This window comes from Argiope bruennichi, chromosome 6 (genome assembly GCF_947563725.1).
Source record: "Argiope bruennichi chromosome 6, qqArgBrue1.1, whole genome shotgun sequence".
NCBI lineage: Eukaryota > Metazoa > Arthropoda > Arachnida > Araneae > Araneidae > Argiope > Argiope bruennichi.
This window is the reverse complement of record NC_079156.1, coordinates 138,815,173-138,839,211: the sequence shown is the minus strand read 5'-3', so window position 1 is coordinate 138,839,211 and position 24,039 is coordinate 138,815,173. Positions and strand designations below refer to the sequence as shown.

At 30.9% G+C, this 24,039-nt stretch overlaps 1 protein-coding gene and 1 long non-coding RNA gene across 3 annotated transcripts in view; both read right to left on the bottom strand.

The window, feature by feature from the left end:
* Positions 1-3,596, bottom strand: part of LOC129971446 (adhesion G-protein coupled receptor G4-like) — an 84,196-nt gene extending 80,600 nt beyond the window's left edge. Inside the window, exons 1-4 of one of the 2 annotated variants that reach the window (XM_056085217.1) lie at positions 3,226-3,596; positions 2,903-3,073; positions 672-723; positions 216-367 (exon numbers count right to left, since the gene is read on the bottom strand). The gene's annotated coding sequence lies outside the window, so the exon portion shown is untranslated. The remainder of the gene's footprint in view (positions 1-215; positions 368-671; positions 724-2,902; positions 3,074-3,225) is intronic. The other variant, XM_056085218.1, reaches the window with a different exon arrangement.
* Positions 3,597-9,598: 6,002 nt separating this feature from the next.
* LOC129971447 (uncharacterized) lies at positions 9,599-19,672 on the bottom strand. The gene is made up of 3 exons (XR_008784802.1): positions 19,498-19,672; positions 13,224-13,337; positions 9,599-9,613 (listed from the first exon to the last, which is right to left on the bottom strand). It is a non-coding gene; the product is annotated as an uncharacterized LOC129971447 (long non-coding RNA).
* Positions 19,673-24,039: the final 4,367 nt, after the last annotated feature.

Here is a 24,039-nt window from a genome sequence, read left to right as displayed (position 1 = left end):
AAAAAATGTACTAAATTTTTAAATCAATTTATTATTTTTAATTCCTAATTAAAATTGCTTTTGAATAGAATTTAAAAGTTCATTAGATTCTTAAATTTAATGTACTGTCATAACTTTTTTAAAAAAATGGATAGAATAAATAGAATTTGTATAAGATTGCATATATCACACTTGATATGCGCGTTTGTTCAATTAAGTTTTGACGTAATGCTTACTATTCAACAGCAAAAATGGTTGATAAATGCAAACGAAGGGATGATTTTCAGCAGAACTGCATTTTCTCGGAAGGAACCAAGAGAAGAATTCCGCCCGATATGCGCAGAGGAGAGTCCGATTCCTTCTTTCTATTGTGCCGTTGTTTCCGGACCTACAGATGAAATAATTGTTTCGATACAAAACGATTTTCACACATTTCATTTCAAGACATTGGAATGAATTTCTTACTACAGATATGAAAACTTTATAAATATAGTAATCCATGAATATGAGAAATTGAATTATTTCTTTCTATGAATTTTTATTTTATGTTATTTTTAATTTAAGAAACGTTCGAAAAAGCTTGAAATGGAACTCATTAAATAGGAAAACAAGGGATTTATTTATAATAATATAAATGCCGAATTATTTTGTTTCATAATGATCCAAAAGACATAAAAAAGGGCATTATTTACCATTGTTCTCTTGTATGATTCCCTCTGTTCGACAGCCAATACTTGAAAGGGTCTGTAAAGTTTACGGAAGAAATCAGTGAGAGAAATTTGCAGATGTAACCCAGCATCAGAAAAGAAATATCAGAAACACATTACAGAAGTTAAAAAAAATAACAGCAAAGCATTTTGCTACAATTTAGAAATAGCTAAATATTCTCTTCGACCGTTTAATTAAATAGATAGAATTTGGAATCTATGTAGTCTGGTTTAATGAGAAAAATGAAGTGAGCATCAAAGAATGTACCTGCTTCAAACTCGAATGCTCATCATCCAATGAGAGAAAGAAAAAATATTTCGAAAATCAAAAAATTCAATACCATTCATTTCAATAGAATGTCAAATTTAAATGTTAGAAAACAAGGCAGAGGAAAAGAATTCTGGCATCCTCAAATATACAAAACTTCAACCACCGATTGAAATTTTACGATATTAGGATTGCATGTTTTTTGCATTTTCTCATGAGGCAAATAATTTAAAGAATTTTTGTGTAAATACGCATTTATGTACTAAAGGTCAACCGAATTCCATAAGTACGAAAAATCTGATAACAGTATGGATGCAATATTTTGCAATCACTTGTGCGGAAATTTATTTATAGGGCGCTGTTACATGGATTCACATTTAAAATTCCACTATTAGGAAATTTATTTATAGGGCCGAAAAAGAAAAGGCGAAGTTGAAAATGGTTGGGACTCAATCCGTTTCATAGAAAGATGATAATTATTTGTAAATTTCACCAATGATTTCAAAACTTATCTTTTATCCTTCTTAAGACAGTAACTGACAACTGACAGATCGCAATGTTAGCATCACTCTGAATATTAGAAGTGTTCAACTCGAATTTTTACATATGCTACCCTTTATATCTGCCTTCGAAATGATGAAATAAATATTTTGTTATGATTCACATATTCACAATTAAAAATTATTGCTGTGAACATTCATATTTTTTCGGACATACAAAGTAAATATATCGAATTTCACTAAAATTGAGTGTCCTATTCTGTAAATTTAAGGCAAATGTTTTGAAAGCTATGCGTGATAAAAGCCAAAAACGAGTGGAAAAATTTGGATTTTTTTTAATCGCCATTTTTCTCTCATATGTGTATACACATGGAAAATAAAATGATGGATAAAAGTTATTATCCACTTCCTATATCAATCATTATCAACTTTTTATAAATTGAGGTAAGCTCAAACCACTTTCGTCTTAAGTTCTGTAGATACTCAATGATCGAATTTTCAACGTGAATTCCTACGATTCTCCATGACAGATTATTTGATTATTTAGATTTCACATATTAAAATTTTTTCTTTTCTCGTTAATGATGCAAAAATTCTGTAAACATCGAGGTATACGGGCAAACAATACTTAGAAATGTACCTTTCAAAAGATTTTTTCTTTTAACTCGAAATTCTTGAATAATTGCTCTTTGAAGAAATACTTTTTTAAGATGATATAAAAGGATTCATTTGAAAAATACATTGCATATTATGTTGATGCAATTTTTTCTTTCATTTTTATGGTTGATATAGACAATAAATAATGCAATGCTCTTTTCGATCTTTGTCTTTAATTCTTATTCATCTTCCTTCAGTTAATACATTTTACAATTAATATATTTTCATAAACCATAGACATGCAAAGGAATTTGAAAAAAGATATAAATTTGCAAGAGCAAGGTAGAGATTTTTATAAATTTACGAAAAATTTAATAACATTTTATCAATTAATATTTTGACACAATGGCTGATTTTTTTTATTTAAGGAATGCATCTTTCATTCGCACGTTGTCTTAATTTTTACTAATAGATCAACATTGAAATCTTAAGAAAAAGTAATATAAATCCTCCCCATCACTGCAATGCGGTCTATTTGAAAGTCACAAATGTACAGTTATTATGCAATGTTCTTTATTTATGAAAAATCTTTATGCGATCAAATTTACCGAAAGAAGTTACACAGAAATTTAGTTGATTGATTTCAAAAATTAATAATGGAACATTTTTATAAATTTAATAAATGTATGTAATCTAAAAAAAACCTGCTTGTTTCTAACAGAAAAAAAACTGAATCATGTTTCAGCTTTTAAAAATACTCTGTATGATTTCACCTCAAAGAAATTAGACCGTAAGAATTATCATTTCTTTCAAATATCTGAATTTTCAATTAGGAAAGCATAAATAATTACCGAAATGTAAGAATTTAATTCCTTTGTTAAGTTGTTTTAAATCCGCCAAGAGACTTGACTGATTGCGGCACGTTTCCTCTGCTTCTGTAAAGGTTTTCTCTTCGTTATGAATAGCATAGCAAAGATTTGGGCCCAGGATTTTGAAGCCTTCAGGACACAAGAGCTTTCATTCTGTTGAAAGAGATGGGAAAAGAGACAATGAAAAAATATATTATGCATATATGAGAATTCTAGAAAAAAAAATTGCGAAATTATATTTTGCAGAAATAATATTCCTTTTCATAATCATGGATTTGATAAAGACTTGAATCGTACTGCAATACCTTGAAATTTCGCTGCCCTTTCTTCCAATCTGAGCTCCCGTCTCTACACATGACTGCGGATGTGCATTTTTCCTATCGGCAGCACATTCAAAAAGATCCGTGTGATCTTCTGTCGAGAGGACACTAAAATCTCGTTTTGTCCCCGAATACATCTTGAGCGATAAACGAAAGAATTGAGGTTTCGGTTGAAGTTGGGAGATTTGGATTCACACGTTAATTCACGACGTTTCCATCAAAAATGGAGGCACAGACGAGTTTTTTGACCTTAGTGTTGATTTTTCCCAGTTGCCACCAAACACTAAATTGTTTTATTCGAGTAGCCTTCATTTCTGGACGCAGCGAAGCCGGACTGATATAAATACGGTCACTGTGAATGATGATTTCGTTATATTTTGCAGGGAATATTTGTACCTATTCATTCACGTGGATAAAACTGATAAAGGGCAATAACTCGTTTATGAAATTTCTCTCGATACAGAAAACGTTTGTGACATGTAAGTTACAGAAGGAAATGGCAATAAGGATGATTGCAGCGTCGCTGCAAGAGGAATGTTCTTCCGTAAACAGTATAAAAATGTATATGGCAATCAGTTTCACTGTGAAACTAAGAAAGACTCATCGTAAGATACCACGGTTAAATAAGTGCCGTGACAGAGAGCCTTATAAGAGACTCAACATGAAGAAAAAGAAGATATTTTTGGGTAGTGGGACAGATGCGTACAACCATTTGCGTACGAATCATAAAACTGTCAACCAGTTGTCTCGTTTACAATGCGGTTGTGTTACTGAGAAGGTTCAGTTCTAGAAGAGGTTACAACATCTTAAACGTTATCTAAAAGTGTCATATTTGGCGAGAGTTAGCCTGATGTTTGACACAATTTCGAATACTTAACAATACGTTCATTAATATAATTTCATGCGTTTTAATACTATAGGAGTAATTTCCACTTGCTTTTTATGAAAGATGGATTGCTTTTCAATGTATATATTTAAAAATGTAAGATAAAAACATTGGGGAAAGATATTTCTGCTCATATAAATAGTGTACCCACTTTGAAATAATAATCATTTTTTCTAGGTTTCAGATATAAATGCATTACTTTACATAAATATAACGTTTTGCATTAAACGAAAGAGTTTGCGTTTCATTAATTTTTGATTTATTTCTTCTTGATTCGTTTATTTAATTCAATAAGTTCGTTATTTAAATATAGGCAATTAAAAATTATTTCTTAAATTTAAAGTACAATTAAATGAGGTTAGTGGAATTGGAAGGATTTGTAAGGAGGGATTTGTATTTGTTTTAAAAAAATCAGTTTCCAAAGTAGAACGCCATTAAAATTTAAACTTTTCTGTTTATCATCGTAGATTTAATTTAAATGTTGTTACATTTTTTCAAAAATCTGTACTCTGATAAAGATAAATTATTTGTTCATTATAGGACTTTGCACTTTATGTATGAAATATTTTAAGTATAAGGTGCGTAAAATAAGCAGCTTACTAAATCAGAAGTATATTAATATTTTGCTAACTGATCCTTTGTACCTGCGAAAATTTGTAGGAAATATTAGCTGAATTCAAATTTAATTTTCTTCTGTTTCTATTCATTAAACTATAATCGAAATCTACTGTTAAATATAAAACAAAATTAAGAAAAAGGATTTTTACATTAATATATGTAGTATATGTTCTTCAGAAACTTTAATTTCATTAAGATCGTTCTTATATGTACAAAAAGTCATTAAAAATAGTGTTGAATGAAGTTCTGGTAAAATACTCTTCAACAATATACATCTACCCCTTTATTGAAATGTTTACTTATTAGCTATGCGTTTTTTTTCCATATTTTAAACAATGTAATTATTTCTAATTTCAAAAGAATTCATGGCCGTTTTAAACCTTCCTGGGGCCCTGAGATAATGCAAATCTCAAAGCCAATTTTTCCCTCCAAATTTTTTATTGATTTTAATTTAATTTTTATTCACCAATTTTAAGTAGTAAATTTTGAAAACTGAAGTCGCAAGTCCCTTTCTAAAAAGTCCATTTCAATATTGTACAAATAAAAAAAGTGCACTGTCAAGACGTAAAATTAATTTTAAGCAAAATATCGAAAACAAAAGAAAACTTTCTATAACACTCTAAACAATATTGTAAAAGGAGGGAATATATTTCTTTAAACTGTAAAGCTTCAAATTTTTTAGAATTATAAAATAGCATAACGAGTAAATGGTAATTAGAAATATTACTAGAGTAAAGTCTCAAAATTAATTTATAATTTTGATTATAACTTGAATAAATTTGACTGCACGGCCCACTGTCATTAAATGAAAGTATAAAACTATTTACCTTTCTACAACTATTAAAAATTATCAAGAGTTGAGGGGTTCCTTGACAATTGCCAACTTTACCTATTTAAAAATCTTGTCCCCTCCCCCCCAGATTAGAATCATTTAAATAATTTTTTTGGACTGTTGACATAACAGCTCCTGTATAGTAGATTCAAATCTCTTGGGAATTTAATTATATTTAATAGAAATGGCTTCAAGGGCATCTTTCGATTTTACCATTGATTCGGACGTTGTTAAGCGATTTTTTTCGTGAAAACAACGCACAATTTGCAGATATTTTGCTATGGAAAAAGTCTGGTTATCTCACAATGAGCCCATAGTTTTCAGAAGTCCAGTCGAGATCCATATAAGATTTTAAGAGCAAATGAATTTAGAACATTAGTTTCTTTATTTAAAAAAATAAAGTCAGACTTCTTTTACTACATTGCTGAAGAAACTCTTGCTGTAACATTAAAGAAGTTTTTAAAGAGATGTTTTATTTCTTCATAACTATATAAGTGAACATTCACTTCTATTTCTGTAATTTACTTTCATTCATAATACATGAAACTTTGATTAAATCTTCAGTATTCCATTATAGAAATTTGCAATCTTGTAATTAAAATAAAATAAATAATTTCCTATTAGTATATTGCTAAATAAAAAAAAAACTGCATTATAATACTTATGTAACAGTTATAATTTTTTTTCTAAATATAGGCTAAAAGTTTGGTGAGTTTGTATTGGATTTGAAGGAATATTTCACAAAGCATGAATTTTTTAATGCTACTATGTACAAAAAAATAATTTAAATGATTTCTTAGGTCATAGTATTCAATACACTGCAATATTATAAAAATCAAATAAATAGTAAATGCGGGATAAGTTTAAAAATTGTGAAAAATGCTTTCTTACGTATTATTATTCCATTTCCATTTGTAATGTTCCATTAAAATATCCTGAGTTTTATTTTTAATTCATAAAATAAAATAAGGACTGTTTTAGGAACTTAAATAAAAAATTACCTAATAACATACGCACACACACACAAAGGATGGGGGGAGGGTGGAAAAAATTGGCTTTTAACACGGAAGCATATATTTTAAATTTCACAAATATCTCCAAATTTTTCGTTTAAAATTATTCAAAAATTAAAGTGTGGAATATTCAGACTTTAATCTAAAATTTTTAATTAACAAAATAAGATTTTCTTCCAAGAATGAAAGTGAATGTATATATATGCGTCTATCATTCTATTTAAAATATCGACCATTGAACGTAGAGATACTAAATTTAACACACGTATATTTGGAAGAAAAAAATATGCAATTCAGTGCATTTAAAAATATTAATACAAAAAATATTATGTCTTACGTAAATTATCTTAAAATTTTAAAAAAAAATTCATTAATTTTATTGGTTTATCAGTCTTTGCTTAATTTTATTCTGTAAAAAGAATACAGATCTTAGATAGCATGTATGTTTTATAGTCAAGATCTTCCGTTTATATTTACGTACGAAAAGATAAGTTTTCACATAAAAGAGAATACTAGATTTTTAAATATAAGATAAGATGTATTTTTATTATATCAGGCTTCTTAAATTATTTATTTTATGTGTATTTGAATTATTTATTTGAGTTCCAGAAATTCAAAAGCTTTGAACAGATTTAATTTCAAATAGTAGTAAATTTATCACTGTGAAATTCTCTTATTGATTTATGTGCTATTAATTAGCTGAAATGCACATTTAAATCATCCACTTATTTTAAAACAATGGGAATCGTTTGTGATGGTAATAGTTAAGTTCAGGTGTATTTTTTTTTTTTTTTAGAATGGAATTTCTATTTCGGATTTTTTTAAAGTTTATTGATTTTCATTTCATGAGAACTATATTTAGCATACTTTGATTTTGAATGAATAATGCAGAGAATTTATATGATTTGGAAGTAAAAACTATTTTTTACTGTAAATTTTTAGAAAGTTATCAAATAATTCTCTTATTTTTGATAAATTAAAATTCTAATTAAAAATTCAAAAAATCACTTTCCTACCCTCCAAAATATATATTTGCCAAATTTGATAGGCAGACGGCAAGGTGTGTACAGAGCCAGCATATACACATAGAGACAAAAGTTTTTTCCCTGTATTTAAGCATCAAAATTTAGTTAAAATACCAATACATTTTCTCTCCAAATACTCTTGCCAACAAATAACGTATGTTTTAGCAAACCTAGACTAATTACTCCCTACCCCCTTTTTTCAAAGAGCTACGCGTGATTTATTGGCTTTTTTATGAGCTGTACGCAAATGGTTGTACGCATCTGTCATACAACCATATTTTTGATCAGTGAGATGGAACATGCGTTCCATTTTTATTTTACTTTTAGCTTGCATCTCTTGAGCAGCAGGCATGAAGCTTTTATTCGTTTAAAATGATTCAACTCACAGTTTGGAAAGCATTTATATGGCATATTTGAAATGAGTTATTTCAGAAATGACATTCAAGGAAAATTTGAATTTAAATAAAAGAAAATGCATAATGCATGGTCATGTTTATTTGGTTTGACCAAAATGAATGCCTCAATTTTTAATCGATGGACATAAGGACATATAATAAATCGATTATTTTAACTTTCATCACAATTCGTGGAATTATTACTAAACGTGATAGGTAAGAAAGTTTTCATATTATATCCAAGTAAACCGCATGATTTCGAAGTGACGTTTTTAGTCTCGATTTCAAATAAAAAAAATCATTCGAAATTTTTATAATGGCATGCAAAATGTTATGCCGTTTTTAAGGTAATAATCATTTAAAACTGCGATTGAATCAAAGTGAAATTGTTGTTCTTGAATCAAACCGTTTTGTGAGAAAGAATCCCCAAAGTTGGAAAAATGATTTAATTGAATCAACATTATACGAAGCAAGATATTGCTAAAAATATTAAATTATCCAAACCAAACTTTTAAAGTTATGTAAAAAAACACTGATTTAAGTCTAATCTCTTAACTCTAGTAATTTACTAAAGTAATCTTTCTCATTCATTTCACTGACATCAATAATAATAAAAAACTAAAATCTACTGATGTACTTTTGAATTGCGAAAAGGGGACTTTTCATGGGATGAAAAGTTTGTGGTTTTCGCAGCAATAAACGCGGAGTCAGCCCGGCTATGCTTCTCCAATTAATGTTGAGTTGAGCATGCTGTAAGATTCAAAATAATGTTTCAAAAATTTTATTGTGCGAGAGTATTGTTGCCAGCCGGATGAACAGAAGAACAATAGTTCTTATTTTCACCTTTCCCTAATATAATGAGTAGTTATCAAATAAAAAATCGTTCCAAAATTGATAGGAAGAACATCCTGGCAAAGCATTCCGCCAAATGTGTTCCTGTTCTATTCTCTGCAAATCCCCTACAATATCAAAACCTTCTTTAAAAAAAAAAATTCTCAAGCGTGTTACACTTATTTTTACTAATTAGAAATAAGAATTGTCGCAAATATCAAATTAGAAATTTTCTCAGAAAATGGGAAAACATAATAATAGTAATAATTAATGATAAAGAGTACTGTGTCACATTATAAATCTTTCATTTTAGGGAAAAAATCCTTTTCAGTGTTGGAAATGAGTGCAGTTACTTTATCGGCAAACCAATAAATTCAAGATTGCAATTTCAGAAGATTTTTATGTTAACAGCATTCATTTAAATATAATTTCCCGTCATTCATTTTAAAATAAATGAAGGTTTGTATACTTAACACTAGAAAAATTAGAGTTAATGATGATCATACATGGACATTGTCATCTCGAGAATAATTTTTAACGGCCATACATTTAAAGTTGTATGTACAAATTCAAGGCACTTTTAATAAAAGCTATTTAACATATTTTGATTTAAAAGATGGGAGAAATTCTACTTCTATATAGGTAGCGTTTAAGTAAAAATGATTCACCTTTAACCTGATGTTGGTATTTAGTGCATTTTGAAGCATCAAAACGTCCCCACGTCGCTCCCCAAACCACGCTAGGGCGGCATTTTCTGGTAATCAGTCTCCAATCTGAAATCAGAATGCTTTTAACAAAAAAATACTTTAAATGAAAATGAATCCAAAATTTTATAATGAGTTTTACATTCGTATGCACAACTTTTCAAAAAGAAGGTCATTTCGGAACAAAATTTGTTTTGAAATAAAAATTTAGATAATCGGCTTCCTTCCACGAAGTTTATTATGTTGTTTATGATAAATATATTTCCCACATAATATTCTTCGTTGTGTTCATTAATTTTCAGAGCAAAATAACTTTTGTCAATATTTTTAAAACTGACAGATGGATGTAACAAGAAAGAATATTTTTCAGATATAATGACTGTTTGAAAAATAATATTCTATAGAAAATACTTTGAAAAAGAAATTCATTTTTTAAAAACTGTAAACTTTTCCATCATGTTAAATATGAAATATATTTTTTTTCTGCAATATTAAATATAATTAGTAGTGAACATCTCGAAATCCCAGAGACTCGGAAGCTGAAAGTAAATTCAAATTCAAAATCGTTAAAGCGAACAAATCGAATCCGCCTGATCAAGCAGATTTCTCCCCGTTTGTTTTTCAAATCACTATTGCGGTGAAGATCTGTGATTCGTTTTAATTTCAGGATTTCGGAAGAGGATTGATACAACATTTCCAAATTGATCGGAAAGTGAACATCTTAAAAGTGTGTAAATTTGGGACATTTGTTTTTACAATTGTTAAATCAAGTTTATTTAACATAATAAGGACTTCATCCTATAGAAATCTTTCGTTGGAGGGGTAAATGTGAAAAAAAAAAATGAAATTTAATAAAGCACTTATATTGGTTTACAGTTGTTAAGCAACAAATTGAAAAAAAAGTTATAAGTCGGTTAAAAGTAGTTATATTTATATTGAAATACATCAACTTTTCAAAAATCTCAAAATCATCGTTTCTATGCACACATGTTGCGCACCTATTCCGGAGCAACTGCACCGAATTCAATAACATTTTGCACACATATTACGTAAGACCTTACAGATAATATTATCAACTTTTAAAAGCACAATAATTAAAGAATAAGTCTTGTCCTTTATAAACTTCTCAATTACTGTTTTTTTTTTCTTTCTTTTTCATTGCAATACGTCTGTGTTTCAGAGTGCGTTAATCGGTCTTAAAGTAGTGGTTCAATCATACTAAGTTTCACTCTGCCACTTAAATGACGACAACCTTTCTGAATAAAGTTTGAAATATTAATATAATAAATAGTTATGGAAAAAGTTAGCTATCGAAGGTTCTTAAAAATTGTCTATCTCTACTGCTTTTCTAACTTTAATTAAAATCAAATTTTAAAAATTTCAGCCCATGAAAGGAATCCTATATATTGTAAGATTAAGCAGTTTCTGCGTTAAGGATACTATACTTGAAAGGATTTCAATCCCGTGAAATATCGAGTACATCAAAGGAAACTGCACCGAATGGGAATACTATCTATCACATGATAAAATATTTGAAACCGGCTGCTTAGGAAGAAACCATTATTCAGTGAACGGCATTATATTATATTAAGGAATTGTCAAAGTATAAAAAGGAATTTTGAAACGCTTTTTGCATTTCAAAATTAATATTAAATGTGCTATTTAATAATGTTTTGACACCTGAATTTTTTTACTCCGTTTATTGTTATATACTAAGCTATAATAGTACAACTGCGGCAGATTAATTATATGAAATCTGAGAAATTGATGGAAATATTGAAACACATAAAGCAAGGATCAAAAAATTGACACAAACACAAAGGAATCTGTTAAAAATTTGGAATTCATTACGCGTTAATTATAAAGAGAACTAATTTGGCACACGTATTTGTAGAATCAAACTGTTAGAGTATTTATTAGGAAGCAAAATTAACTTTTTCTTTCATTCCTAATATTATATTAAAGACGTTATTTGAGTCCACGATTAAAAATTTTATCTTGTCGAAGAACAGAGACTCTCCGCCAGATATGAAAGTAGCGATTATTAATAAAATATTGGGACAACGAAAAGCATTTTTAAACTTTAATTTCATATCTTTTTTGTCACTGAGGAATTTTCTAAATAAACTTTTGTATTACAACCACTCAGAGATTTATACTTGATTCAACAATTGTATGAATTTGAATGAGAAATAAAAAACCATCTAATGTTAGAAATTTGTGAATGCGCTCCAAAATGCACGGTATTAAAAGTGATGCAGAAAGTTTAAAGTAACAGAAAAACTACTGGCAGCACTGATCTGCATGCTCCCGTAGAATGGATTTGTTATTGTTTTATGCTCACATATAGATGTGTTTCTATTCAAAAAATTTTAAACTACAATTCTTAAAATTTATATCCCATTTTGAATATATACTTTTAAACGATAAATAAGAGTGAAAAATGCATAGAGCAACTTATAAGAAAAATGGAACCATTATAAAAAATTCAAGTCAATGGCAGTATAACTCTACAAGATATGAATTAAAAAAAAACATATGTTTATATTGAAAAATGTGAACGGTTCAAAACTTTATTTTAACCTTGAAAGGTCAACGTTTGTTAGCTCATAAATTCGAAAGGAATAGACCCAGACTAAGGAAATTAGTTTCAGGGAATAATTTTTGAAATTTGATTAAGAAAAACTGCGATTGCCATTGGCCATTTTTAAGTTTGTTCCTATTTCAATATCTGTATGACTCCTTATAAAATTTTTGATTAAAAAAAACCTTTAGGAGTGCATCAATTCCTTTCGAAAACTATCTTTATTATGTTGTAATATAAACGTTGTCAGAACAAATTTAGGTGACTTTTTTTTTTTTTTTTTGAGGACCGTAATTTGAATTTATGCTTATGATATGTTTGGGTTCTATTGATTTTTTTTAATGCATTCTTTCTATAAAAAAGCAGCAGATAAATTTTTAAGTATAAATTCTTGAAATTATTATTGTTACTATCACTAGTCATCTTCAAGGACTGCAAGCTCACCGAACTCATTGTTAGCAATCAATTTGTTCATTTCGACCCAACTTGACGAATTACATCTCATCACAGCAGAAGAGAGCGTTATTTCAGCTTCATTCTAAGTGAGCAATAAACATAGAGCACCGTCGTTGGTTAGCAATGTTTGCAAAAAGACAAACAGATTAAATGAAATCGGCGAACTCAATCCATTTATTAATGTATGGAGCTCTTCGAAAAGCTCTGGTTTGCGGGTGGGGACAGGCTTATTATTCATGATGTACCTAAGGATCACAAAAATTCCACGAAACAAAAATTCTCGCAATCGTCTCATTGTTTGTCATCATCAGATTCTTTCAAAGTTTTGAGGTTTAGAGAATGTGAAGTAAAGTAAGGTTTTTGAAACGTTCCTCAAAAAAAAAAAAAAAAAAAAAAAATTATGGAATAATCGGAGGCCATAAGTTTAATATGAAACAAAAAGTGACGAAATTACACCAAGGGATAGTGCTAGTTGATTTGTTCTTCTGGTAATTCTAAATATTTAGATAAATATTCTTCAAAATTTTTATTCATATTTCAATAAAAAATTTTAAAACCAGGAGAAATTGAACTTATTTTTTATTAAACAGTAATATTTATTAAGTCATAAAATCAGATGTAGAAAATAATTGTACATACCATTTAGACACATAGGTTCGGATACAGCTGACTTTGTTTGCTGAGTGGTTTTCCATAGGAAGGTAACATTGTGAGAAGTACTAGAGGAAGGTGCAGACTTTTCAAAGCAAGTATCTGAAAAATAATCTAAGAATCTAATCTAAGATCTAAGAAGATCTCTAAGATCTAAGAATCTAATCTAATCTAAAATCTAAGAATATATATGTATTTCTATTTATAGAAAAAGAACAAATTATTATTATTAATTACTTTGCAGATAAATTGCTAAAGAGAAAGACACTTTTTTTTTCTGCAAGAAATAAAGGTGTTTGATCAACTGTTTTGACTTGAGGTAAGGTTGAAATTCGTATTTACAACTGAATGGCAACGAATCATGGACTCGTTCACTGTTGGACGGTTTTTCAAAGTAAATTTGGTACATTTGAAAACCGGTTTCTAAATTGAGGAAACCAGTTTTTTTAAAGTAAATTTGTCACATATGAAAACCTGTTTTTAAATTAAGAAAACCGGTTTTCCGGAACGTCTGGATATTCATCTTCTTCTTCCTTTTCAAAAAAAAAAAAAAAAAAAAAGAAAGAAAAAAAAAAAGAACATTATCGGTTGTGTCCGACTTGTCTAGTAGTTGAAGACTTAAAGCGACGAGATGCCAATTTAGTAACAAGTGAAGGTATATTTGAATTTCAGTTAAATGAACTAAAAAATTTTAATAATTGAAATAAGATTGAAATTATTATATGCTTTAGAAGAACGAATTCAAGATAGAAGACAAGTAGAATTATCAACTCTTTTGCTGTATGTGCAAAATCCACTAAACATTTCTAGTTCAGCGAAGAAATCTAGTGTACTTTCTTTAGTTTCAAACACCGAAATTATGAAGTTATCTGGAAAAATGTTGTCTGGAATATTTCCAAATTCTTATGGGGAAACCGATTCTGATGAAGAGCAAATCAAAGTAACTACTCATCAGAGTAAGGCTTTTTTTTAAAGTAGCCATGGAAAAATCAATTCATAAGTTTCCTGAAAACCCTAAAGAAAAACTTACAAATCCAAAGACACTGAAAGCTGAATTTTCATTGCTTAAGGCAATAAATAAAATTACAAAAAACTTAGATTTGTTATTTGATGCCATGAAAACTTTAAAACCAAGCTGAGTAGCTAATGAACGAGTATTTTCGATTTCAGACAATGTTGTATCCAAAATAAGAACAAGACTTAGCTACTATTCAGTGGATATTTTATGTTTTTTAAAATCCTATTTCCTTAGGAGAAATTCAAGTTAGTGGAAATAATATAAATATTATTAAATTTTTATTTGAGTTTTCGTTATTTTGTGTAAGTAGTATGTATATGTAATCCTTAATTTATTTTAAGTATTTTGACTTTGATATTGATTTTGTTTTTTGTTATTTTTATATAAATTAAATAAAATATTTTTCCTTATACCATTTTTTTAGAAAAATTCGAAAATAGGCTAAAACCGGTTTTTTTGGAAGTATAGAATTCGAAAACCGATTTTTCAAAAAGTCGGTTTTTGTATAAACCCTAATGTTTTCATAATAAATATTTTTTTGCTTTTCTACCAGTGCAAATTATTTTTGGTTTTCGACAGTTGATCATTAATGCTTTTATCAGTCAGAATCTAAATAATGGAAAAATAACACGTTTTGCGAACCAACGAGATGAAAGAAGGAGAGGATCTAAAGAGATTTTTCCGATAATTTTGAGTTTCTTTCAAGACAAAATTGATGAAAATATCTAAAAATTCATTATATTCGGGAATAAAACAAAACACTTGATGTATTATAATTGTGCATTTGAGGGCTCTGTTTGAAACGGAAAAAAAACTCAAGAAAATTCGTTAAACATTTCTAGTAATGATAAGTTCTCTACATTCAATGACAGAAGGGTTTGGAATGAGGAAGTAGGGATGGTGTTGCACTGCTCATGAGATTCTAGATTTTTATATCTTAATGGTCAGAGGATTGCAAAAATTAGGCTTAGGTGATATTTTTCATGGATGGAATGCATCTGCAGGAACATAAAAGTTCATTGAGAAAGATCAGTGTGAAGTGAAATGCAGCGTCAGCATTAACATCTTTTACACTGATTCTTTCTACGGCAGAAAAAAATTAAAACTTCCTTCCGCCAAGGAAAATCAGATAAAAATTATCATCGATTTGTTGAAAATGAAGGACCTCAAGAAAAGTTTGATTGACATCCTGCACTACTGAAAAGTTTCATCTCTCATTTTTAATAGTTGCAGAGCTCCTTTTATATTGTAAAACATTATTTTTACTTGTAAATAAAATTTTGGAGTAGATGTGAGTTTTTAAAAAATGAAACCTGCGTTCATTATGAAAAGACACCAATGAACCCAAAAAAAAAAAAATTATTTTAAAAAAATGTGTTTTTTTAATTGTTTCAAAAATTCAAATTGACTTTATCCATAATAATAGCCAATGTTTTGTGTTTCCTTTAAAAAAGGATACTTCTACCTGACTGACGATCAATTGAATGATCGTCAGTCCGAGAAAAACCTGTAAAATTCGAGATTCTTGAAAGCCTGCCGTAGGAAGCGCCTCAAATTGCAGACGCATGTTTGGTAAATAACGAATGTGGCGGTGCATCTTTAGAACTCGGTAGACTCGAGATTGAACTGATGACCAGCAATAATTAATATACTTAGAATAAAATTTCGATCCCCATGTAAGAAGAATGAGAAGATGAAGAATGACGATCGAAATAATAAATGAATACTTTAATATCAATTCTCAGGGTTGATAGTAAAGTATTTTCTCTTGCAGTGACACCGAGTCAGATATATCACCATAAGAATTGAAAACACTGCAAGATTAGATGCATTATTTCCATCGGTGATATGAAGCAAGAAATTAATATATTCTGACTGAGGAGAATAAATATTCCATTGTTGTCGATTTCTCTAAATATCATCAGATGTCATGATTTGAACACATTGAACTTCGATCCCAAAATTTTGATAGGAAGTCTCAAAAGTATTTAAACAAATAGTCGGAAGGCATACATCAAGATTGTATAAATCGTCTGCTGGAGATACATTATACTTAGCTCACAGTTCATAACAAAAAAGCATAATTTTCATCAGATAAAAAGAAATGTGCATATTACACAATTTATTACGACTCACTTCACCGTTATGGTGTGAGATAAAAAGATTGCCAAGCGGAGAACCAGTCACTTAACTTGAGAAGGGCAGCTGGACCCATCTCTCTTAAACAGCATCACTAGGATAAAAAAATTTCGAGTTGAGGGACTAAAAAAATACTGTCAAATACCTCGTCACATAATAAAATTCAAAGTACAACACACAATTTCCCGTGATAGGATCAAGAAGGAAACAAGTGGAACAAACTTGCTGTTAAACAAAGAACGCGGAAAAAACCAACTCAAAACATACTTACATACCTAAGGAAATAACAAACATTAAGAATGGTTATGAAGTTCATTAGGAAATTAAATTAAGAAATCATAGAAAGGTCACTTTGATGTTACAAAATATCAACTATATAAAAATTATAAATACAAATATGATGAAATAACGCATGCAATGACCAATAAAAAAGGCAAAACTGTTCATCGTTCATGCTGGCAGGTATCAAACAAATATCAATAATTGCAATATGTGTAAACAAAGTAGAAAAGCAGCATACAAAGCAATGAGACTTTTACCCAAGCAACTCACTTGAAGATAGATGAAGTACTAAAAAAATGACGCTGTAGCTTAAAAACAGCGTTATAGGGGGAAAAAAATCTCTTCTAAATATCCGTAAACCGTACAGCAGCAACAATAAGCCAATCCCAGGAGAAAAGGAGAAAAGCAATACAAATAATACAATGCGTTAAAAAGAAAAGAAAACAGAAAAAGATAATAATAATAATTGCAAAAACACGCTCATTCCTCATCCTTGTTTCATTTCTTCGCGAATATTTTTAAAAATTACACATATTTTTTGATTATTAGAAAAGATAATGTATTATTTAGAGCATTTCAAAACCTGAATTTCGTTATTTGGTAGGATTGTGAAAAGACAAAATCAAATACGAAATGGTCTACTTCCTTCTGGCCTCCACAACAGCACAATGGCAAGAGAATCCTAATAAGTGCCGGATGGCTTCCAGTCCAATGATCCCACGACAAAGTCGGCGAGTTCGGATATAAAAATGTAGGTCTTGGAAAATGCCGGCGTTTTGTCTGCAGCTCAGTTAGGAGTAGATTCTGCAGATTACTCCGGGAGAACAATTTGTCAAAAACCTGTGGAAAGCCAGGTGGTTACAAAAGAAGTATTCTTGATGGAGGAGTGAGCTTGCCTTTTGGGCGCTATAACTGTTTTCGAATTAATGATCTATTATCTGCTTATATGGTAAATTTTTACAGATGTTATTTTTTGTGTATGCCTCGATTGTATTTTCCTTACTAGTGTTCTTGGGGAATAAAGAGCCGTTTTCTTTTATCCAACGAGATTAGCTTCTTCTATCGTGCATTCATCGAACGATTTCGTGATTATTGGCGTCGTGAGTGGATCGTGTCGATGTAAGGTCAGTCGAGAAAATCAGTTGTAAACATCAATCTGATTGCTTTGCCTGCAGAGCTAACAAACCTGTGGAAGCAGGACCAGAAAAAAAGAAGAAAATGAAAGGTGGATGCGCGGAAATGAGATCACAGCAAGAAAGAATAAAGAACTGCTTGAAGTATGAAAAAAAAAAAGATATAAAAAAAGGAAATGAAAGCATACGGCGAGAGTCATATTGAAGGAATTAAAGACCATGTTAATAAAATCACAGAAGGAAAAAGCGAAAAAAAAAAAAAAAATGCCCAGTGGATGAAAGGATGGATTTAAGAAGTAAAAGTCGAAATTGGAAAAACAGGCGATGATATCAAAAGTGTGAAGAGGTATAAGAAGTAAAATTCAAAAGAAGTGCAATGACACTGAGAGGAAATTTAGTGGTCTTGGAGGAAATTTTACGGCAAATTAAGTACTGGTATATTCTAGACCAATTGCTAAAGGCATATCATGGAAGGATTTCAAGATTCAATTTGAAGCCCTTAGTTCTACAAACGGTTTGACGAATTATGTGAAAGTCAGTCAACTTGCAGCTTTCCCACGAAATAAGAAGCGGAAATTATCCAACACAGCTGGTATTTCTTAATGGCTGATAAACTGACGGAGTTTGCAACCATCGAGAGACCCGATTAGGAGATAAATTATCTTACTTAGTTTGCAGAACCGAACTTTAGATAACAGAAGACAGGAAAAGTCTTAAATTATTAATGACCGTGGTATTAACTAGTGAAGGAAAGCCCAATTTACACCGTTTGTTCTCTGAATTTTCTGGAAAGTGTAGCTGCTCATTACTTGACTAATGCTATCAGAACAAAGGATATGAAGTCAGTTTTGATATTCACTATGAAGAATGAGGTAGTGAAAATTGTTTCAAAAACAAGATTATATTCACTTATTTGAAACATTTTTTGTCCTTTTCAAAAATACGAAAAAGTTCAAAAAAAGTTTTCGTGGATTCTCTGGTGACAAAAATGGAAAAATATCTCCTTCCCATCGAATCTGCCATTAAAAAAATATTATAAACCTGTCCAGCAAGATTAAAGCTTTCAGCTCTCTATATCACAATAAATATATTTAAATAAGTCACCTGAAATATACAGGGTGTTGCCGAATTCGACCGACAAACTCAGAGGGATGATAGTAGTCATCAAGAGAATCAAGAATCACCATACAACATGGGATCCCAAACGACTTTTAGGGGGTGAAAATTGCAAAAATATAGAGAGTCGGACAATTGTTGGAAACTGTAAAAAATTAATAAAAAAATAATAAATGGTGTTTCAAATATGAATTATTTTTTAAGTGAAAGCTCATTTTAAAAGCTATTTTTCATGTAAGTAACATGCCGATTTGATGAACCAGGGGGTAGTAATTTATTGAAAACGAAAAAGTAGTTTAGAACCTTTATCTTCAAATATATTAAAACTTTCAGAAAAATAAAAGCTTGAAAATATAAGGAAATTTATACTCTTTAATTTAATATAAGTCTATAGTGTGAAAACTGAAGAGGTTTTAAAATATTCAAAAAAAATTAAAATGTTTGCCGGTAAACTTTATATGAATCACGAGGAAAAATGTCCTGGAATTAAAAAAAATAGTTCAAATTTTAACCACCAGTGGACCTTTTTCAAAAATTCCTTATACAAATTAATGAATTCTATAAAGGGACTTACATTCACAAGCCGAAAACCTTTTTGCTTGCCTTTCTCATCATTAATCCTTACAGATGATCCTTTCATATTTCAGAAGAAAGATCGTGTTCTACTTTTAAAACTGGTTTACCAAAACAACAGCGATATGTTAGCGTGAAAATCGTGGTTTCAAGGGATTGCGAAAAGGGCCCATGTCGAATAACGGTTTCATGAAGATGATTATGAAATGTAGAGACTTGAGTGTACTATCAGGAAGAGGGTGAAAACAGGTTACGAAGGAAACAGTCAAAGATGTCGCTACTGTTGTGATTAAAAGAGCCTCCCGTTTCAGCTATTCTTCGGCAGGTGCTCGGTCGGTGTCACGTGAGTTGACGAATCCTTCCTTGTTCGACAATACAAAAAATTCTGCGATTGATTTTAAAATGGTATTCGTATACGATCCACATGGCGCTAATGCTGCATCCAAACATGCTATGAATTTCTTTGCCGATTTTTCGCAAGAACGGAAGTTGATGACGCGTGTACTTTTCTGTAGATGGAGCTGTGAATAGTCAAAATTGCCTCGTATGGAATGCTTCACCTCCAAATTCCCGGCACTAACAACAACTGATTACGTGACAGCATGGTGTTTATTTAATGTTGATTTTATCCTAGAACCATTTTTCTTTGAAACTCTCACTCCTCAATGTCCTGAAACATGCTCTATCTCCTCGTTCATCCGACTTACATCCCTCGGATTTCTGGTTGTTGGGGTTTTACTAAAAGACCCTGTTTAGGTAGGAGGAATTAAGTCTTTACCTGAGTTGAAAGCTAGCATTACACGCCATGCTGCTGCGATCCCTCGAGGGTTTCTTTGCGCTACTATTGAGAACACTATAATGAGCTTTCAACATGTAATTGATTTCACTAGAGCACACACTGAGCACATTCTGTAAATGAGTAAATTTTAAGGATTCTGTCAGAATTTTTTTTATCTTTCTTTATACGCCCCAATTCTCCCTGGTGCTTAAAATTTGAACTGTTTTTTTATTGCAGGTGTATTTTCTCCATAGTCCATATAACTTATATACCATGTTTCATCAGGAAGAACAGATTTTAGATGGGTTTGAATAGGGTCACATTAATTATAACCCCCTGTATAAGATATAGCGCTTTCCCTTTATTTTATTTTGCTTTTGGTCGTCAAATTTATGAATTTATTTTTCTTCCACCTCCAGGAAAGGGTGTTTATGGTCAAAGAAAACTTTTAATTTAGAAAACCAATAAGTTCGCTATTCCATCCATATGTAAGATTAATAGATTTCCGCTTAAACTTTTTCTTCCCAAAACGGTTCCGAATCATCGAGTCTTATAACGCTGCTGTTCCTTTTATCTTCTTTTAGTTAGTGAATTTCAATTTTTTCTGCTACCACATTTTGACTCTATGCAATCTTTTTTCATTTATATTTTAATTTTGAGTTGACATTTCAATGCAAAATCAGTATATTATATTTTCTGAAGGGTTGAATTGTAATCCTATGGCATCCATTATGGTTTTAGTGTAAATATTTTTCTGTGCTTTCTAACTCGCTTACACAACTATGTTTTGCATCCTTTCCTACAAATAGTTCCCGAAATCGAAATAATTTTTAGAGTTATCCTCTAACTTTCCCATAAATTCCTTAATCAACCAAAGAAATTAAAAACAAAAAGTTTTTGAAAAATTTACTATTGGCGTTGAAAGCAGCAATAATTTCTTATTGTAAATCTAAAATCTCCACAAGTGAATATGCCATACCAACCAGATTGGAAAAATGAATTTAGTACAATAACATCTGTTTATTTAAATTCGGTATTACTTTCCTTTCTTAATGTTCCATACAACTTTAAAATAAGTTATTATCGCCAGTAAACGAAGAAGCCGTATACCTAGTGTAGCAGCCTGTTGTGACCAGTAGTCTTCCGAAAGTTAGCTCGGAGTTCCGAATGATGTGGTTGCTGTTGCTGTCTGCTCAACAGCGGAAGTCTGCCCTATCAGCATTGGTAACAATACGATACCCCCTCGAAGTTGTTCGATAATTGAGTGCCATGGTCAAAATTGTCCTTATTCTGTTCGAATTGGATTTAGTAGTAGGTGTACAGGGCTTGGATGCATTCCTATATGAGATTCGCCTTTCGGTAACGAATGTATCTGGATGACAACTAATAATATAATTTTGTGTAATTCTGATGAGCTGATAACTGAATAATTCTGGACGTCAAGGAAAACTAAATTTCATCTCAATGAGAACAGATAGTTAGAAAGATTATTTTAACTTTTCGAATTTTTATGTGACTCATTTCTATAATTTTGATGGACCCACAAGCATCATCGAAGACTCTTGATATCAAATAATCCAGCGTTTCTTAACCTTTCAGTATTCGCGGTCCAGTTTTCAATCATAATTTTCATCGCCCCCCCCGCTTACAATAAAATGTATACAGCAATAATGCATATTGAGTATTTTGGATTCTGTTTTTAAATTATTTTTAACTAACTGCCAATACAAGAGTAAAAGCAAGCCGACGTTGGCGAGAAACCACATTTGGCATTTTGTCAAGCGGGCGGTGAACAGATGAAGCGAATGAAAGTGGAGAAATTTAAATATTATATTTGAAATGAAAGCCAAACAGGGAGATAACGTTAAAAGAATATGAAAGTAGAAAAAATCGTTAATGAAAGTTAACCTAAATGGGGTGAGCTAAATTTAGAAACTGGTTTAGGTTTAGGTTTATGAAGTTTAATGGCACAAGAGCCTATCTTGGCTAAACTGCACCAAACATATTGTTAAAAACTAATCTTATTCAGCAATAAGATTTAAAAATCAAAACACAAGTTCAATGGAACTATAAATATAAAAAAATACTCAAATGCAGGAAAAAAAGAAGCTGATAAAAAAGGGGAGTGCAATTAAAAAAAGGATAAAGTTTATCAAAGATGACGATTTATTAGATACATGTAAAAAAGCGAAAGGCTTTTAAAAAGTTAAAAATATTTGGGTGGTGTTTTTCACCCACCAAGTCCTGCATAGTTAGAGACGATGACTGGAAATGCAACTCACGATGGGATTTAAAATCAGGACATTCAATAAGAATGTGTTTCATAGTAAAATCTGTACTGCATGTAGGACACATGGGTTTTCTCTCTCCACAAATGAGATGTTTATGAGTTAGACGTGTTTGCCCTATACGGAGGCGGGTCAATTTAACATCCAACCCCCGTACAGGGAGTACAGGCCATAATCCAATGAAAGATTTAATGGTATGCAATTTGTTGTAAACTTGCTCATTCCAGTTTGCCTGCCAAGTGGAATAAAGATGACAAAGAAAGAACTTCTTCGCATCCCAGTAAGGAATATTTTGTGAAAGAAATGAAGAAGCAGCTTTTGCAGCACAGTCTGCTGCCTCATTCCCAGAAATGCCCGAGTGACTTGGTACCCAGCAAAATAAAATATTAAATGTCTTATTTCGAAGAAGGTGTAAAGTAATTAGAATTTCTAAGGCGACAGGATGCATTTGATTGTCGGGATGGGAAAGCGTCTCTAAAGCACTCATACTGTCAGTATAAATAATGAAACTGCGATAAGTAGACATCGAAATTTCCTGAAGGGCAGAGGAAATTGCCATTAGTTCCGCAGTAAAGATAGAAAAATAGGTATGTAAACGATAGCTCAGTGTACCAGATGGAAGTACAATGCCAAAGCCGACATGTCCATCTAATTTCGAGCCATCTGTAAAAACTGGGATGAAAGATGAATACTGACAACGATGATAGAGAAATATCTGTTGAAAAACCACAGATGCTGTTGTGGATTTATCAAATCCAGAAAATGGATTTAAAAAAGAAAATTCTGGCTTATCCCATGGTGCAGAGCAAAAGAGATTAGTAGACTTAATTGTTAAATTAAAGTCCGAGTCCTGCAAAAGCATTTTTATTCTCACACTGAATGGTGGAATGCAAGAGGAACGAGCATCATAAATTCTCTCAAGACTAGCTGGAAATGTTAATTCTGATGTAGGGTGCTTCGGGAGAGATTGCGTTCGGAAGTAATACAAGGCGGTAATTTTTTACGCCTTAAATAGAGAGGTAGTTGGTGGCAGATGTTATACAAGCTTTCTATGGGGGATGTTCGAAAGGCACCGGAGCAGATTCTCAATGCAGAATGATGGATAGTGTCCAGTCTGCGCAAAACACTAGGGCGTGCAGATCCATACACCATGCACCCATAATCGATACGGGAAAGAATGACTGCCTCGTAAATACGGATTAGGAAGGCTCGATCTGCTCCCCAAGAAGTTCTGGAAAGGACTCGCATTTCCTTCGCAAATACAAAACATGCGGAATGAAGGTGAGTTTGCGGTCAAATACGACCCCCAAAAAACGTATTTCATCAATAACTGGAATAGCATGATTACGAATATGAATATTAGGTTCCGAGTGAATATTACGTTTTCTGCAAAAATGAAGGCACCGACTTTTCTCTGGAGAGATAGTGTGTCCGTTTTCATCACACCATCTTATTAGTTTGTTGACTGCATTTTGAA